Genomic DNA, 15,131 nt, shown 5'->3' on the forward strand with positions numbered 1-15,131 from the left:
AAATTCTTATTAATTTTTTTCTAGAATTTTTGGTTCAGCCAATTAGTACAGTTTATTAGTTAAAGTTTCCCCTGTTACACAGCTCAACTAATATGACCTCTGTTCATTACGAATTGAATTTCTCTCAGTACACAATTCAAATAAACATGAAACCTGTTTCATTTAAAACTAGACTCAATAAGGAATTTAGGAATATAAACTATATTTCTTAATTTTTTTTTTACAATTTTTAATTATTTTTCAAAGTTGAAACAGGGGATTACATAGTCATCCTGAGCAAGTCTCACACAATTGTAAATATCTCAAAATATAGAATTCCTTTGCTTGCTCTGTTTCTTTTATATGAAAATAAACTCATTAAGCTTTAATTTCACATCTCATTCAACCTCTAATTAAATTCCTTCTATTTTTGGTGAATTTTCAAAATCACATCACTGCTACTGTCCAAAACAGTTTTAATGCTAATTTCATTCTTTCACACATTCTTTATACTAACCTCATTTTAACTTACATATATATATATCACAAATCATTTTCACCACATTTCATACATCACAAGTGTAGGTCCATGACTACAATGTCACCACAAAACCATCCCGTTGAACAATTCGGATTAATCCTCGATACTTGATGGTTTCAACACACAGCCCCACCATCATGTTTCATTTAATTCGGCTCTCTTGTACACATGGTGAATACTTAGTACCACTCATGCGACCTAGCCGATTTGTCTCGTAGCTCTCTTGTCTACATGGTGTCCTTCACTTGGAATCACGCATGCGACCTAGCTACATTTATCTCTCACGTAGCTCTCTTGTCTACATAGGATACATCCCGTATCACACATGTAACCTAGCTACTATATAGTATCTCGTAGCCTTCTTGTACACATGATGTGCACTCGGCACCATACATGTGACCTAGCTACGCTCCCTCTATTTTATTCAATTTTTCCGAATGTTCAACCGGGATCTCTCTCTCTATTACTTATTTCCATTCTTTCAATAGTCGATTTATACTTCAACATCAGCTAATATATATATATAATAAGCTGAAATATAAAAATGTAATTGAAATTAATGTATTATTTACATACAAACTTACCTCGGTGCAAAATATGGGAATTTTGCAATTTAGTCCAAAACTTTCTCCTTTCCCCGTTCGAGGTCGATTCCACGCCTTTCTTGATCTATAACAACATATTTAGCTCATTTAACACTCAAACTATTTATTTTAATCCAAAAATCACATTCTACAAAAATTACATTTTTGCCCCCTAACTTTTACAAAATTACGATTTTTCCCCAAGGCTCGGAAATTTAATTTCAGCCCTTATTCTTATGTTTAATGACCTACTGATCATTTTTCTCTTCTATGGCAACATCAAATTCTCACTCTAACACATAGTTATGAACAATAGGTATTTTTATCGATTATGTCGTTTTGCTCGTTTTCGTTAAAAATCGCTTAGAAAAGATCGTTCCCCTAACTTCAAACATTCATATTCTACCATCAAACAACAAAATACATGCCTATCACTCATGGGTAAATTTTTAAACATAAACCCTAACTCGAACTAATGGTAGAAATAAGTAAACCGAGCTACAAGGATTTCAAAAATGTGAAGAACATTAAAAACGGGGCTTGAATTCACTTACTATGAATCTTGAAAGTTGAAGAAACCCTAGCTATGGAGGAGAGCAATTTTCAGCAGCAGCTAATGAAGATGATAACCAATTTTGTGTTATTTTTCCCATTTTATTTCATTTAATATACAAATGACCAAAATGCCCTTACTACTAAACTTTCAAAAAAATTCCCTCCATGTCCAACTTTTGTCCATAACTTAAGAATGGGTCAAATTGCTATTTAAAACCTCCTAGTTAATATCCCAAAGCAATTTCATACTAAAAACTTCTAAAACACGAGTTTTACAATTTATTCGATTTAGTCCCTAATTTCAACTTAAGCGCGAAATGCACAGAATTTCATCACGAAATTTTCATGAAATCATGAAATCATAAAATCATATCATAAACCCCAAAATAATTATAAAACGATTATTTCTATCTCGAATTTGTGGTCACGAAACCACTATTCCGATTAGGCCCTAATTCGGGTTGTCACATTCACCTCTTTCCCTCTTATGATTTTCTTTATTTTGAATATTCTATCTTTATACATTGAGGGCAATGTACATCTTAAGTATGGGGGGTGAACATGAACATGCTGCCTAACTTTTTGCAAATCCCTGAATTTGGTCTTGTGCTTAAGTGATTTTCTCATAATATTGATCGAATGAATTTTGATTGATCTATAATTATTGTTGATATGTCATGAATTAGATCATGGGAATTATGTATGATTACTTGATTATAGGACATTAGAGAATCGAGCATGATAAATTGATATTTTAAGAAATAAAATTTTTAGATTATTTTCCTAAATTGAGGTATTATCTTGAAATCTTAAGTATACAGGAATGACATCACAAACCCAAATTTTTTATGAGATTTTTGAGCCTTTTGAGCATATAGCTTTCTTTCTTGCTCACTTCTTTTGTAGTTTGAGTATGTCAACATTAAACTGTTATTCTAGAACTTGCTTCGATTATACATGTCGAGATCACATGTATGATTTGATATACTGAGATGATAAAGGCACTTAGGATTTAACCCACTTACTCCATAAAAAGCCGTCCCACATAATTAAACCCTTAGTGAACCCCCCTTGAGCCTACTAACCCTTTTTATTGAGTAACCCTCATCATTAACCCATTAACCCATTATTGTTGAAATCCTCTTACTTAATTTACTTTTTTTTATCAAGATTAAATTTAATATTGTTACCTCACTATGCTCACCATTTTTTTGTTACTGAATCCTGAAGTATGATTTCTATATTGTATTAACTTGATTTGTTCTTAAAAAAAAAACTCAGTATTCTTATTGTAGTCCTCAGCAAGCTAAAGTTGTAATGAAAAAAAAGAGAGCTCATGTAATATAGTTCTAGATATTTGTTTGTGATTCAGTAATTAAGTTTTTGATAGTGGGGTAATATATTGAAATTATCTCGATTCTAACCTTTTTCTTTTCAGCTTGTATCCATACTCGTAACCCAAACCCCGTTACAACAATGCAAAAACCTTTTGATTTGTGTATCATATCATTTACAAGTGGTGGAGATTTGATTTTCATGCAAGCCTATGGTAATAACTTCTCATGTTAGACAATCGAGTGCTTAATCTTGAACCTTAAACATTTTGAGTGATTTGAGTAAATCTTTAGTGAGGATGTCATCTCTTGTATATTTAGGACTAAAGTTAATTACTTAGAGGAAGGAGATTACCTATGATTTTATTATCAAAATATTCGATTTAGATTGTTTGAGGCTTTTAATGCCTCTATAGTTGAATTCTCACTGTATGATTTTCTGTGGAATAATTTGTAACATTACCAGTAATGATTATATGATTGAAAGGAATGAATTCTAGCAGTAAATGAGAGTTTTGCTTGAGGACAAGCAAATGCTTAAGTGTGGGGGTATTTGATAAACGCCAAATTATACATATTTTTACCCCAAATATTTAGCATATTTATGGATGTTTGTTACTAGATTTGTGGATTTTGGTGCTCTTAATCCAGTTATTTCATGTTTTGTACTCAGGAGAGCACCAAGAGTCAAAAGGAGCCAAAAACGAGCAAAAAAGGGACAAAACAAACCAAATCAAGAAGATGACACGGCCTAAGCCTTGCCACACGGGTAGCTCACACGCCCGTGCCTTTCGAGGGTGTCGACCAAGGCTTCCACGATTCACACGGCCTGGCCATTGACCCACATGGCCGTGTGCAATTTAACGGGTCGAACACGGCCTAACAATCACGTCACACGGCCATGGCACACGGGCGTGTCCCTTTTTCAAGAAGCTATATTTTATACGGAAAATGATACTTAGAGAGGAAAAAAGCCAATCCAAAGCCTATATAAACACCCTAAGTATGACTTAGAAAGGAGGCCTCCCTTCAAAACTTTTCTGAAGTACAAAACAACACGCCGGGAATTACTTGAAGGAAGCCAGACGATCCATTCCAAAAGCTGGAGCTAATCCAAGACTGAAGATCTCTCTCAGAATTCCTTCAGGCATTTTAGAGTTTTCTTTATGTTTTATTATTTTCATACTTTTGAGATGTACTCTTATTTTATTATGAACTAAACCCCTTAGATACCAAAGGGGGTTGAAACCTATGATGGATCTTGTTATTATTATTTGAACTGTATGATAAATACTTGATTTGTTCTTCATTATGTGTTCTTAATGCTTGAGTTAATATTCCGGGTATTGATTCATGATTTGATGTGCTTATGCAGAGGAGCAAAAGTCCTTGTCTAAGAGTAGATTTGGCATAATTAAGCGGAGTTGATCGAACGCCTAGAAATAGGGTTACGAGATTTTGCCAGATTAGGGTGAAACTTATTATGGGAGTCCATAGATCGATTTACAGCTTCCTAGGGGTTTTAATTAAGAAAGAAATTTCAATTAATTCAACTGAGAGTTAGACGTTATTAGTCTGGAAAGAGATAATAATATAGGTTAAGGAGTCTCACGGATCAAGTCAAGTGAATTAATTGTCTGGTTTAGATTCAGATAACAAGTGAAATCTAGGTGGATTCCTCCTTGGGTGTCGTCTTTATCAATTACTTTTCTTCAAGTCTTTTTTCCAAATTTTCTCTTTGCTTTAGTTTAATTAGTTAATTAGTTTAGTTAATTAGTTTAATAAACAACCTGTAACACCCCTATCCCGTATCCGTCGCCGGAATAGGTAAAGGGGCATTACCGGACTTAAAACTCATATCAGAACAGTAAAAATTTTTTCATTTTCTTGAAGTAAAGATCATTCAATTGGATAATTGCTAGACACAACCAGGGATAAAATTTAAAAAACTTATAAAAGTAAACATTCATAAGATGTCATATTCGCATAGCTTATATACATTAACCAAAATATCCTCCCACTACTAGTCTATTCTATACATGCCATAAGATAATCCAAAACATAGCAGTACCAAACGGTGGATAGTGATAGTGTGACTAGTTTCTTGACGATCCCGATCCCGTAGCTTCCAAATGAGATCTATAAAACAGAGGAAACAAAGTAAGCAGAGTAAGCATTACAATGCTTAGTAAGTTTTAAGCAGAGTCAACAGATAACAATCAAATTATAACATAGTTGTTCGTATTTTATTTCACTCTTCCTTGGGCATACCATCCCTTTACCGAATATGCACATCTCATCATATATAATAGGCAGATAAATTCTCACTTGATAGTGATCTCTTATAAACATAGGTACATTACATATTTTCACCTAACTTTCCACATTGACCAAATGCACAATAATCATAGAATAGTCTTATTGCTTTACTCACATGTACATCACATAACGACCTTGTGATTTAGTCCAAATCAAGCTTAAATATAATCTCAAAATACGTACCTGACCAACTTAACGCATTGAACGTATTTATTACCAATTGTTACTGTGAAGTCGTATAATCTTATGCTTTACTCGAATCTTCAGCGAAACCTTTAGCTCGAATAGTCCCCACACGTAGTTATCGGGTCTTACCCGGACAAAATCTCCACACGTAGTCATCGGGTCTTACCCGGAATATATTTCCAAGTTTCATGTACATTTAATCACATGTTACAACATTCACATCGACTGTCATATTTGTAATTCATTTGCCTCATCAAATATCTAATAATACACACCTTTCACTTTTGGTCATTCGGCCACAATATACACACATCTCCTACATATTTCACATTAGCCATTCGGCTTTACCAAATATACATATCTCATACATATTTCACACTAGCCATTCAGCTTTACCACATATACATATCTCATATATATTTCACACTAGCCATTCGGCTTTACCACATATACATATCTCATACATATTTCACACTAGCCATTCGGCTTTACCACACATATATATATTTGTCTTGTACATCAATTTCAGCAATAGCTTATAAGCAACTCAAATAGTTTCATCAATGTTTACAACAAAATCACATATTCACTACAAGTTGTTTTCCTGAGCAATAGTCACTAAATTATTTATAACTGGAGCTACAAAACTCAAAATCAATTGCTGTTAATTTTCTATGAATATAGACTCATATATTTTCCATCCATAAAATTTTCAGAATTTTAGGTTTGGCCAATCAATACCAGATTTTTCTTAAAGTTTCCCCTGTTTCACTGTTTGACTAATCTGACCAGTCTTCACTACGAATCAAATTTCTCATTGTACAGAATTCAAAATATATTATATTTGATTTCATTTGAAACTAGACTCATTAAGGAGTCTAATCATATAAATTTTATCTTGTAACCATTTTTGTACAAATTATAGTGATTTTCTAAATACAGAACAGGGGATTTCGGAGTCATTCTGACACTATCTCACACAACTTTAAATATCTCTTTATAGGAAATTTCTTTGCTTACACGATCTCTTTTATAAGAAACTAGACTAATTAAGCTTTGATTACATATTTTATTCAGCCTATAATTCCACACCAAAAATTTATAGTGATTTTCTAAAATCACGTTACTGCTACTGTCTTGAGCAAATTATTACAATTTGCTCTTAAATTTCCAAGTCCACTTATGAACTTACCATTTGAGTTTAAGACATATCATGGCCACATCATATCTTATTAAATCAACTCATTATGTCCTATTATGATTGAATTTACTCAACGTTTAATCACTTAAAACTTACCTCGGAAGTGGTCGACGACTAGATATCCACGGCTATTCGTTTACTTTCTCTTTTCCCCTATCCGACTTTGATACTCTTTGCTCTTAAGCTTAAGTAAAACAATAGATTTGCTTAAGTACTTAACTAATATTATTCACTTAACAATCACATTTGGCAATCACATATCATTTAATCTACATCTAAAACAATAGATTTCAATATGTATCATATTTAATAAAACATGCCATGATTCGATTTCATGCTTATTTAATTTATATCTAATTCACATTCACAAGTAAAGAGTCACTTAATTTATCATGCTTCCTTATACATGAATTTAATCATATTGCGAATGTCCTTATGTGTACATGGTACATACATAAGGCATATATATATATACCTATATATGACCATTACAATTTAAACATTTAATCATAATCGGCAAGCTTTATTTCAACTATTTAAGGTGCAAACATCAATTAACAAACAAACATTATCAACCCATTTTTATTACACGTTTCCCCAACTTAACACCCCAAATTATCAAACTTTAACAAGTTTAAAACTCATCTAATGACCATTTATAAACTAAGACATCAACCATTCAAATTCAACTCATCACAACATGGCCGAATACACATTTCTCCTACTTCCATTCTAAATAAAAGTTTATCAAGCTTCCATCTTCATTTAACTATGTACCATTTAGAACTATCAATACTTTACACCCTTTAACAAATTATAATCAATTGCCAAATGCATCTTTGACAATTTAAACCACACAACTCAAATTCTTACAATTTAAGCTTAGAAATTTCTATTCATGTAAATTTTAGCAACATGGAGTCCATTAAACACTCCAAAATTCCATTTGAACAACAATTGTTCAACCTTCTAGCATAATTTCAATCTGGACAGCAAGCATTATTTAACATTCAGGCTGTTTTATTAGACCATCGAATAGCTTAATTAACACCAATTTATAGCCCCTTGAACAATGAATTAAACCCATTCGATTAGCAACAAAAACTAATATTTAACAACCATTGTTTTCTTTTATTTCAAACATGCAGCAGACCAATTCCTCACATATTACAGCACATTCAAATCAGCATTTACATGCTGGAACAATTTGTTTTCAAGCTGCAGTTTCAAAGATCATTTGTGCATTTAATTGTCAAATTGTTACGTCACTACTAACAACTGAAACTTAGTAAGAATAACATAATATTTTAGCTATTAGACTCAATTTATCAACCCCTAATCGGCATGAAAATAGAACCATTAATTTGTTCAAATTTTGGACAGCATAACGAAGGCACAAAATTGGACAAGAGTAATTTTACAACTAATCAAAGAGCTTTTCTTTTCTACAACCCGCATTCATGCCTTCCAACCACAATCCATCATCATTTTTCTTTACAACAAAGTTAAAGATAGAGGGGAGCTTAGAAAACTTACCAACTTAGGATACAACTCTTAAACAAGCTAAATCCTTAGTTTCCTTCAACATGCAAACTGTCTCCATTTTTCTTTTTGTTGCAGCCATCTTCTTCTTCTTCGATGGATTACCGAGTTACTTGAAATTTCAGCTACCTAACTAGCTAAAATCATAGTTTTTCCTCCTTCTAGCCATCTTCTAAGCTAAAAATTAAAGCAACCAAACTTTCTTCTTCCTCCCTCAAGTCACGGAAATGGAGGAGCAAGGGTGAGACAACTTTGGTTTCTCCTCCCATTAACTAGTATTTTATTATTTCTCACACAACATTTTAACACAAAATGTTTATAATATGTTTTAACCCCTAGCATGGCCGGCCACTACCTAACATTTTGGGTAATTTGACATGCAAGTACAAGCATTTCCTAACATGCATTAATAGATCCTTATAGATTAACCTATCACATTTCAAAAGTGTCACACATAAGTCCTATTTAATAAAATTCACTTTCAATTAACAAAATTCAAACATGAAATTTTCACACATGCATATATACATATAATAAGCATCAAGTATGACGGTTAATTATTTTTATGACTCGGTTTTGTGGTCCCGAAACCACTTTCCGACTAGGGTCACATTAGGGGTGTCACACAACCCCTCTTTATTTCCAGGTTAAATAATAAAAAGATAGTTATTACTAGTACTTTTGGTTCCCTTCGGTACGATATCCCGGTCTTGCCATTACTATACTATTGTTCGATAGGTGCGCTTGCCTTTTCGTCGTGATAATAGTTAGTCTAGGTTTAATCTTCATTATAAATATTTATTACTTGTTACGAATTACGCGATCAATAGTGAATGAGAAAATTTAGATAGGTATGCGCTTAAACCCTCGGGTTGAGAACTTGGTATGATGAAATCGTGGTAAGATAGTAAATGCAAATGTAACATGAATGTCTTGGTGATATTTATACAAATGATGTTTTATGTTGGATTGCATGATTATGTTACTTGCTATTTACATGTGAACTTACTAAACATTTATGCTCACTCCCTCCTTTCCATTCTTTGTAGTTTTGACAAGTTAGCTCGAAATTTGGGAACAGTCGAAGGCTCGCACACACTATCCGTGGACTATTTTGGTATAGTGGTTTGTATATTTTAAGTATGGCATGTATAACATTATAATCATTTTGTGCATATGATCTTATGATATGGCTATTGTGTGGTAAGGAAATGTTTGCTAATGATTATCCATTGGAATGGCTAATCAAGATCATATTTGGTGTTATGTATGCATAATGTGCTATCTAATCCATGGAAATTCAAAAAAAGGTGAAATTTGCTATAAAACAGTATCATATAGCAGCAATGACGTGAGTTTGAAACATAACTAAAAATAGTAGAGAAATAATTAGATGATGACTAAAATATAAAATTGAATCTTATTGAGTCTATTTTCATATGGAGAAATAAAACAGGTAAATGAGTTTTATTTTATGAGAAATTTGAGTTTTGGTGGAATAGGGTCAGAGCGATTTCTGAATCCCCTATTCTGACTTTATAAATTCACTGAAAATTGTAAAAAAATAATTAGGAGTCATACTTTATATGTATAGATTCCTTATTAAGTCTAATTGTAATAGAAACAAACGTCATAGTCATTTGAATTCTGTATAGAGAGAAAAGTGATTCGTAGTGAAAAGAGGTCAGAGCAATCAAACACTAAAATAGGGGAAACTTTAACTAATAAACTGTAATAATTGGCTTGACCAAAAATTCTATAAAAATATTAGTAAATATATATATGAGCCTAGTTTTAGGGAAAATTTACAGATTTTAATTTTGAGTTTCATAACTCGAGATATGATTTTTTTAGCGACTATGACGCAGATGGGCAGTTTATTACAAAAGGTGAAATAAATTGTTTGAAATTGTTTAAGTGATAATTTAAGTCTGTTAACGCCTCGTGCTCGACTCTAGCAACGGTCTTGGGTAAGGGGGTGTTACATCCCGAGAAGCGCTTGTTTAGAGTCTAAGCTCGACTTTACCTTGTGGGAATGTTAAGCGGGTTCACGGAGCCGTAGCTCCTCTCCATTGTCTTTAAAATCCTCATTGTTATAAAGTTTAAGACGATGTCCATTTACCTTGAAAGTGCCTTGGGTTGGGTGACTTACCTCTATTGTTCCATATGCAAAGACAGTTTGGACTACGAAAGGACCTGACCATTGTGATTTAAGCTTCCCAGAAAACAATTTGAGCCTTAAGTTGTATAACAGGACAAGATCTCCAACTTCAAATTTCTTGTGTTGCTTTAAACGAGCATTATGGAGGCGCTTCGCTGCTTCCTTGTATAATCGTGAGTTCTCATAGGCATTAGCTCACCATTCATTCGTTCAACTGCATCATTCTCTTTTCACCTGCGAGTTTGGGATCAAAGTTCAGAAATTTTATAGCCCAGAATGTTTTATGTTCTAGTTCAAACGGTAAATGACAACTTTTCCCATAAACAAGTCTGTAAGGAGATGTTCCTATGGGGTCTTAAAAGCTGTTCTATAGGCCCATAAAGCATTATCTATTTTCTTTGCCCAATCCTTCCTATTTGACTCTCCAGTCTTTTCTAGGATGCATTTAAGCTCTCGGTTAGCGACTTCAACTTGTCCACTAGTTTGAGGATGGTAAGGGGTAGTTGTTTTGTGGTAAACTCCATATTTCTTAAGGGTTTTATCAAATTAAACACTACAAAAATGAGTGCCCCTATCACTGATAATTGCTCTAGGTGCTCCAAATCGAGAGAAAAGTTTCTTTAAGAACTTCACCACTACTCTAGCATCATTAGTAGGTAAGGCTTGGGCTTCCACCCATTTAGATATATAATCAACAACTACTAATATGTATTTATTTCTAAACGAGCTAGGGAATGGACCAACGAAATCAATACGCCATCATCAAATATCTCACATGAAAGCATGTACGTTTGGGGCATTTCGTCACGTTTAGATAAATTACCTATTCGTTGTCATTTATCGCAAGTAGCAACATACCTATTTGCGTCTTTGAATAGTGTGGGCCAGTAAAAACCTGATTCGAGTGTTTTATGTGTGGTCCTAGTTCCACTGTAATGTCCTCCAGTCGGTCCTGAGTGGCAATGTTCCAAAATTTTAATTGCTTCTGCCTTTGTAACGTATCTTCGAATTACCTAATCTTCACATATACGAAAAAGAAAAGGTCATTCCCAAAAATAGTTTTTCACATCAGTGAAGAATCGCTTCTTTTGCTGATGTGTCAACCCTTTTGGTATAACGTTAACAGCTAAATAATTCACAATGTCTGCAAACCAAGGTTCCTCAGAGTCAAATATAGCAAAGAGTTGTTCTTCAGGGAATGAGTCATTTATCTCCTGTTCGTCAAGTCTTTTGAGATGTGGGTTTTCTAATCTAGATAAATGATCTGCTGCAAGATTTTCTGCTCCCTTCTTATCTTGAATTTTTAGATCAAATTCCTGCAACAATAAAATCCATCTTATTAGTCGAGGTTTTGCATCTATTTTAGTAAGGAGGTATCGAAGAGCTGAATGGTCAGTGTAAACGACAACTTTAGATAATATTAAATATGGTCTAAATTTATCGAATGCAAAAACCACAGCCAACAATTCTTTCTCAGTCGTCATATAATTTTCTTGTGTGGCTGTCAAAGTTTTGCTAGCATAATAGATTAATTGAAAGTGCTTGTCTTTCCGCTGTCCAAGAACCGCACTTACTGCTAAATCACTTGCATCACACATTAGCTCAAAGGGTAAATTCCAATCAGGTGCAACCACAATTGGAGCATTAATTAATTTATTTTTAAGAGTATTAAAGGCTTCTAAACATTCCTGACTGAAATTAATTTATTTTTCGAGTAAAGTAGTTAAAGGCTTAGCTATTTTAGAAAAGTCTTTAATAAATCTTCTATAAAACCCAGCATGTCTAAAAAGCTTCAAATAGCCTTAACTGAACTAGGGGGAGGTAATTTCTCAATAGTTTCAAGTTTCGCTTTGTCAACCTCTATTCCCTTGCTAGAAATTTTATGGCCTAACACAATCCCTTCACGAACCATGAAGTGACATTTTTCCCAATTCAGTACAAGGTTCGTTTCCTCACATCTTATTAAAACTCGTTTTAAATTTTTAACGCAAAGATGGAAAGAGTTACCGAATACCGAGAAGTCATCCATAAATACCTCCATAATGTCTTCTATGAGTTCATCAAAAATGGCCAACATGCATCGCTGAAAAGTAGCAAGAGCATTACATAATCCAAAAGGCATTCATCGATAAGCAAACGTACCGTGTGGACATGTAAATGTCATTTTCTCTTGGTCCTCAGGAGCTATTAGGATTTGGAAATACCCAGAGAGTCCATATAGGAAACAATAATACATATGTCTAGATAATCTTTCCAACATTTGATCAATGAATGGTAAGGTAAAGTGATCTTTTCTTGTAGCATCATTCAATTTCCTATAGTCAATGCAAACTCTCCATCCCGTGACTATTCGCATTGGAATTAATTCGTTTTTCTCATTGGCCACAACAGTTATGACTCCTTTCTTAGGAACAACTTGCACAGGAATCACCCAAGAACTGTCAGAGATAGGATAAATAATTCCAGCATCTAGATGTTTAATTACCTCAGCTTTTACGACTTCTTTCATGTTAGGATTCAATCATCTTTGAGCTTGCACACAGGGTTTGTATTCATCTTCCATTAAAATTTTATGTGTGCAAAAAAAAGGGTTGATCCCTCTTATGTCAGAAATCTTCCAAGCTATGGCTCTTTTGTGCTCCTTTAATATTTGAGTAACTCGTCTTTCTCGGTTGGCTGTAAATCTGAAGCAATAATCACTAGTAATGTGTAATTATTTCCAAGAAATGCATATTCTAAGTGATCTGGTAGTTGCTTTAATTCCAATTTAGGCGGTTCTTCAACAGAGGGTTTTAATTTTAATTCATTGTTGACCTTAATACCCTCGTAGTTCTTCTGTCTCAGTGAAGGCTCATTGGAATTTAGTTCAGATTTTATCTTACTTATCATAGAATCATCGTCATTTACCTCCTCTCCTTAGGTAAGACATAGTTCCAACGTGTCCTTATGTACGATTTCCTCTGAAGAATCTTGAGTAGTATGATCAATAGAGTCAACAAAATAACATGAGCCATCCTGTTCCCTAGAAAATCTCATGGCATTATAAATTTTAAAAATAATCTCTTCATCACCTACCCTAAGTACAAGTTTACAATCACCCACATCAATAACAACTCTAGCAGTGGCTAAAAATGGAGTCAACAAAATAACATGAGCCATCCTGTTCCCTAGAAAATCTCATGGCATTATAAATTTTAAAAATAATCTCTTCATCACCTACCCTAAGTACAAGTTTACAATCACCCACATCAATAACAACTCTAGCAGTGGCTAAAAATGGACGACCTAAAATTAAAGGCACCTCAACATCCTCATCCATGTCAAGCACAGCAAAATTAACAGGGAATATAAATTTATTTACTTTTACAAGTACGTCCTCTATAATACCCCTAGGATATTTTACAGATCTCGGCTAGTTGAATACTCATCCTAGTAGGTTTAGGTTCCCCGCAAATTGCTTAAACATTTTGTAGGGCATCAGATTAATGCTAGCGCCTAAATCAGCTAGTGCCTTCTCAACATTTAAACTACCAATTAAGTAGGGAATAGTAAAACTTCTTAGATTTTTCAGTTTGATTGGCAGTTTATTTTGGAGTATGACCGAGCACTCCTCGTTGAGTTTCACTGTAGATAATTATTCAAACTTCCTTTTATTTGTTAAAAGCTCCTTCAAGAACTTTGCATATGTAGGCATCTGCGAGATAGCTTCAACAAAAGGTAAGTTAATATGTAAATTGTTTAAAAAGTTCAAGAAATTTACCGAATTTTGCATCCATACGATCTTTTTTCAACTTTGCTGGGTATGGGATTGGTGGTTTATATTCCCTCAACACCGATTTTTTATTATTTTCGGGTTTTTCTTCTTCATCTTCTTTTCTATCAACTTCTGGCAGCAGCTTCTTTTCAGATTCAGCTAACATTTTCCCATTTATTAATGTAACTGCTTTCACATGCTCTTTTGGATTGGGTTCAGTGTTACTAGGTAGACTCTTTAGTTGTCTTTCTGAAATTATCTTAGTCAGTTGTCCTATTTGGTTCTTGAGCCCTTGAATTGATGCTTGGTGATTTTTAAGTGCAGTTTCAGTGTTCTGAAAATGAGTATCTGCTACTGAAATAAATTTTATCATCATCTCCTCAAGGTTAGGCTTTTTCTCTTGCTGGTAAGGTTGTTATTGGAAGCCTGGAAGGGGTGGTGGTCTTTGATTTCCTTGGCCTCCTCATGAGAAATTTGGGTGGTTCCTCCAACCTGCATTGTACGTGTTACTATAAGGATTATTTTGAGGTCGAGTATTATTGCCCATATAGTTCAATTGCTCGCTCTCCATGTTGGGGCCATAGGGTGGATATTCTAAATTATTTAATCCACCTCCACTTGCATCACAGTGCATTACTAGATGTACCTGCGTAGAACCAAGCAAACCATCAATTTTTCTATTAAAAAGTTCTACCTAATTTGAAAGCATAGTAACCGAGTCGACGTTAAAAACATTGGATGCTTTTGTCAGCTTTTCCTCAGAACTTGTCACTGATAATTATTCAGTGACATCTCTTCTATGAACTCATAAGCCTCTTCAGGTGTCTTATTATTAATAGTGCCACCAGTAGCTGCATCAATCATTTGTCTGGTCGAGGGATTCAAACCGTTGTGAAAAGTTTGAACTTGTAACCAAAGAGGTAACCCATAGTGAGGCACCTTCTCAATAAATCTTTGTATCTCTCCCATGCATCA

This window comes from Gossypium arboreum, chromosome 8 (genome assembly GCF_025698485.1).
Source record: "Gossypium arboreum isolate Shixiya-1 chromosome 8, ASM2569848v2, whole genome shotgun sequence".
Classification (NCBI taxonomy): Eukaryota; Viridiplantae; Streptophyta; class Magnoliopsida; order Malvales; family Malvaceae; genus Gossypium; species Gossypium arboreum.